The sequence below is a fragment of the Urocitellus parryii genome, unplaced genomic scaffold, assembly GCF_045843805.1.
Source record: "Urocitellus parryii isolate mUroPar1 unplaced genomic scaffold, mUroPar1.hap1 Scaffold_45, whole genome shotgun sequence".
NCBI lineage: Eukaryota > Metazoa > Chordata > Mammalia > Rodentia > Sciuridae > Urocitellus > Urocitellus parryii.
This window is the reverse complement of record NW_027554016.1, coordinates 2,875,179-2,881,178: the sequence shown is the minus strand read 5'-3', so window position 1 is coordinate 2,881,178 and position 6,000 is coordinate 2,875,179.

The window sequence follows — 6,000 nt, the reverse complement described above, 5'->3', positions numbered from 1 at the left end:
GGGTTTCTAGTTCAATGACAGAGCACTTGTCGAGCATGTGTGAGGCACTGGGTTTGATCCTCAGTACCATATAAATATAAACAAATAAAGGCAAATAAAGTCATTCTGTCCATCTACAATTACAAAATAATCTAATACAAAGACTACTTAGAGAATAGATTTTCAGTCTTTATAAAAATTTCTTACATTATTTTGGAATCCTTTCCTTCCCTTCCTTCCTTCCTTCCTTCCTTCCTTCCTTCCTTCCTTCTTTCTTTTTTCTTTTGTTTGTATTTGTTTTTTTTGTTTTCAGTGCTGGGGATTGAATCCAGGGTATTTACCACTAAGCTACATGCCCAGACAGTAGCACTCTCATTTTTGTCTTTACTTTTAAAATAGAGACACTCCTTTCATCAAGAGAATGTTTTCAGGCTTAAATAAAAATCACAGATATAAAAATGGTGTAAGAAACGATTATAATGCTACTGATTATTATCTGAAGTGAACAAACAGTAATAGACTAAGAAAGGGTTCATTGACAAAACACTAAGGTATAAGTTGAAGGGATTTAGAAATCAAACACACACTAATAAATTTGAAGTAATAATCGAAAAGTTTTCCTACTTTTTCACCAACTGATGTGGGTTTTATTTTTTTATTACATAAGGTACATCTCTATCTATACTTTTGTGCTATCCTAAGAGAATACCACAGACTAGGTAATTTATTTTTAAAAATAGGTTTATTTGACTCAAACTTCTAGAGGATGAAAGTACAAGATTGAGGGGCTTTATGTTCCCAGGGCTTTCTTTTGGTATCATAACATGGCAGAAGAGATCACATGGTGAAAGGGTGCAGGGGGAGTGCACAAGAGAGAGCTGAGCTTACTTTTATAAAAAAACAAAAATAAAACAAAAAAAAGAACAAAAACAAAAACTTGCTCTTGCGATAATGACATGAGGACAGAGGGCAGAGCTCTTCTTACCTCTTGAAGGTCAATACTGTTAGTATCAGAATGTTTGCTTGGAGATGAAGTTTCCAACACATGGATTTCGTGGGACATAGTCAACACAGAGCAATATCTAGTGCACTTCAAGTTCAATCGGGCCAGGTAGTTGCAGGTAGCCAATACAATGTCAATGCAAATGATACGCAAACCCCTGCCCTCGTGGTATTGAGGATTGAACCCAAGGACTTTCTACCACTGAATGCATCCAAAACCATTTTATTATTATTTTTTTTGTGTGGGTGAGGAGACAATGTCTTGCTGGCCTCTATCTTGTGATCCTTTTGTCCTGCCTCCTGAATATCTGTGAATACAGGCATTTGCCACTGCCCTGGCTAAGATTCCTTTGGAAAGCCTTGAGAGCTGCTATCTTTTATAAAGCTCTTTCTCCATCCACTCACTGACTGCACAAGCCCTCAAGGAATGTGGAGCTGTTGGGTGGCAGGAACCTGCTTCCCTGAATGGTATGCAAATGAACATCAGAATTACCTGTGATTAACTATTGCAGTAAGAAGGAAATCAACTTTGATTGTGTTAAACCACTGAGATTTTAGGGTTTTGATGTATTGCAGCTCTACTACTCCAAATAATTTGCCTAGAGAGTACAAAGGATTATGGTATACAATAAGTAGTGCCAATTTTAAATTATGGTAATGTTTTTAATATAAAAACACAAACCACAAAGGAAAACAAACAATCACCATCAACAAAATGCATTATAAGATATGTCTAATATTTCAAGCACTGATGTTCAACTGTAATCAAGGGTAAATTGGAAAATTAAGTTGTATTACTCTTAGACAAGCATATGAAATGATTTTATGGATTTCTGTCAATGCAGTCCTTTCCTTAAGTCTGGGTCTCAGTCTTAGTCCAGGAGATGGATTCTGAAAATTAGCATTTTTCAGTAAAACAAATTTGAATTCTTTATATTTGAGCACACATTAATATTTATGAGGAATAGTATTAACTGAGAGTAGTTCAGCATTATTGCTATCAATGATTATTTATATTTATATTTCCATACAACATTTCAATCTTTTTGGTATAAGGTTTTATGGCAATCTCTGAGTAAGATCACCACCACCTAATCTTTCTACCTGAAAGCCCTGTTTTTCTAGCTTCTTCACCAGTGTCTCAGTGACCACATATTTCTTACCATTTGCCATTTCTCAGATCAAAACTGTAGCATAAAAACATATTAAAATATTCTACAGATTGATGAGGCAATTCTCCAAGAATATTCTTTACTGACATAATGTTTTCCTAAATCAGATAATATTTTGTCATTTTTTTCATACTTAACTAATAGGAAAAGATTATTATTTAGAAAAGGATCATTATAAAACATCTAAAATAGTAGTAACAGAAACTGATTATTTCTCTGGTGACTATTTTATGTCAAGCTTCATGCTACAAACTTTATATGCCTAACTTCCATGTTTTTATAAAGGACATATGGTTTTCTGAATTTACAGGCAAGTCAGCTATACCTCACTGAGATTAAAGGATTTGCTGAAGGCTAGAGAGGGACAGAGTCATGATTTGAACTCTTTTCTCATTCTCTGAAGCCAATGTTCTTTTCTTGTCAGTTCTTCTGTGGATTTGATGGTTCTGCTTCTTTTCAATCCCTAACAATGGATAATCAGGTCATTCTAATTTAAGATCATTTAATAATGAATTTGCGATACACATGGTAGACACCAGGCTAAGTGCTGAAGATAAAAAGGAAAATAGGGGGGCTGGGGATGTGGCTCAAGCGGAAGCGCGCTCGCCTGGCATGCGTGCGGCCCGGGTTCGATCCTCAGCACCACATACAAACAAAGATGTTGTGTCCGCCGAGAACTAAAAAATAAATATTAAAAATTCTCTCTCTCTCTCTCTCTCTCTCTCTCTCTCTCTCTCTCTCCTCTCACTCTCTCTTAAAAAAAAAAGGAAAATAGGAAACCCTCTGTTTAGCTGAAAGAAAATTCATGTAAACAAATGGTAAGGTGTGATGGGCTGGTGAGCAGAGATTAAAGAGAAGGCACAGAAGCCCTGCAGAGAAGGCAGTGATTAATTCAGTACCTGGGATTTCAAGGAGCATTTCATGTTGAAAGCCACGCCTGAGCAAAAATTAGAGGATAATTGGTAACTCAGTGAGACAACAGAGGAAATGGGGGTGTGGGGTGGGAAAAAGACGAAGACTGCAACCAGAAACAGTGAGGTCTAATTATGACAACCCTGTCTGCTATGCTAAGAAATGTGAACTGCTATCCTGGGCATAAAAGGAAACAATGAAAATTCTGGCTGAAACAATAGTTTGGAAAGATTTTTGATATAAGCACTCACTGTCTGCAACAGCAAATATGGGGCAGTGATGGAGAAACCAACTGTGTCATTATAGTGGATGAGTGATCATAGAGTCTGGATCCATTCTGTTAATTCATTTATTCTTTCACTTTTTTTAAAAAAAATCTAGTCTAACAGATAATTGTTGAGACATTAAAAGGAAGATACATGCTTTGGATATTTGGGGTGGGAAAAGTTAAGGCTTTTTAGAGATTTATGGACTATACAGATATAATTCTGTGACAGGCAACTGGATATTTAGATTTCACAGAATAGCTGACTAAGAAATAAATGTGGAACTTACAGGTGCATGTGATTGTTAAAACCAAGGACAAGGGCAAAAGTTCTCTTTCTCTGGGATAGAGTTAGAGAGAGAACTGATTAGAATCTGGAAAGGGACCTCTGGACCTAGAAGGAAGGAGACTGAGAAAGAACATTTAGAAAATAGGAGACTTAGCCAATCCCAAAAAACCAAATGCCATAAGTTTTCTTTGATATAAGGAGGCTGATCCATAGTTGGATCGGGTGAGGGAGCATGGGAGGAATAGACCAGCTCTAGATAGGGTAGAGGGAAGGGAGGGAAAAGGAGAGGGCATGGGGTAATTAATGATGGTGGAATGTGATGACCATTATTATCCAAAGTACATGTATGAAGACACAAATTGGTGTGAATACACTTTGTATACAACCAGAGACATGAAAAATTGTGCTCTATATGTGTAATAAGAATTGTAATGCATTCTGCTGTCATATATAAATAAAAACGAGAAAAAGGAAATGATTCTTTAAAAAAAAAAGAAAGGAAAATAGGAGAGAAATGTGGAGGAGAATCCTGTAGAGAAATTAGAAGACAGTTCCTCAGGACTATGAATGGTTAATATCAAAACCCACAGGAATTGAAGTACAGCAGTGTGCATTGGTCTCAGAAAATAGTAGATGATTTGATGAAGTGTTGTCCAGGGCAGCATTAATGGCGGAAGCTAGATTAAAGCAGATTGAGTAGTTAGTAGAAATTTAGGAACTGAAAATTAATCATGCAAATTCCTGTTTTCAGAAGTGTGTATGGGAATAGAACTTTCTACTGGGGAGTGGGAAAAATATGTAAGAAGAACAGAGTGAAGGGTGAGTTTTTGTTTTGATTTCAATTGTTTGTATGGTAATCATTTATTGATTTGTTTATTCACTCATTTGATGGAAAGAGAGCAAAGAAACAAAAACAAAGTAGAATAAGGTCAATCTAATTTTGATAGTTTGAGGATATTGGTAAAGTTTGAGTTACGTTCAGTAAAATAATGATTGTACTATTTCTTTTCTTTAGAAAGTAACATTATATTACATTGAGTAAAACTGATGCTAGTAACCTTAATGAATTTATAAAAATCATGATTATATCACATTGTTTTCTAAAAATCTAGATGTCTTTCAACTGATATAATTAAAAAATGTCACCAAGTATTCTATAGAGAGATATCATTTGTATTATTCATATCCATGCTAATTATTATAAATACATTCATTACTGTTTTGATAATTTTGGAAGATAAATATGTTTATTTTTCACTTATATTTTATAATTTCATACTACATACAACACATTCTTCTAGCCCACATAGCCTTCTTTAATTGTTAATAAAGACTATGTAGGGGGTATTTAGGGAAAAAATAGCTTTTAAGTGTGAGAGAAAGTCACATTTACTATGAGTGTAAGAAGTGCTCTGTTGGCAGGTTACAGAGGGATGGATGTTCCTTCCACAATCAATTATCAGTAAAATAATTATAAAAAAGTTTCTTTTGATGTTTATAATGTTTTAATTGAAGTAAAAGTGTAAGACTAGGCTTCAAAGGAATGTGATGTTTTAATCATTTATCAGCAAAGATATTTATGTACTTTGGAGCTTATTTCTCTATTCTGTGACTTTTTGATATCACATTTTTAGACGAAATGATAGATTTTTTCCCCGATGCAGTATTTTACATTAATCATACACTTCTATATAAACTTTGGGGTTCTTTTAATTTGGCACGAAGCAAACACCTTCAAGAAATAGAACATAGACTTCTTGACAAATGAAGTTTGAAAGATTCACACATTAAACCCACTTTTTTATATAATAGATTTTAAAATTATGCATAGAACTTCATAGGAGAGAGTATGTGTGTAAGTATAGTATTGATAATTATATGTGTGCAAGTCTGTCAATTTTGTTGAAAAGTTAATCTAAAACATTTCTTAATTAATTTTAATTTCTCAATACTGTCAGATAACTTCTTGAAAATCACTCTTTCACCTGATATTGTACTCTTTTCAGTAAAAGGGAGAGTTTGTGGTTCTTAAATATTCATGAGGCACAATAGTTTCACAACAAATCAAATTTAATTAAATGATGCATTTCCTCCACTTACAAAAGGTTTATTAAAGGTTTATTTGCTCATGCAAATCAAAGTGTGAGAGTAAAAATCCACATGAAACTTGGCACTAACAATTAAAAAAATATATTGAAAGATTTCTCGCCTCACTGCAATACCTTTCTATGTTTAAACTGCTCAGGTTGTCATTTAGAATCTTTAATGAAACCAGGGAGGTGGCTATTTATTTGCATAATAGGACATAATTTGCTGTGGTGAGGTTTTAATTATTTATAGGCTGTCTGAAATATTTAAAATGGCATCACTAAGGAGCATGA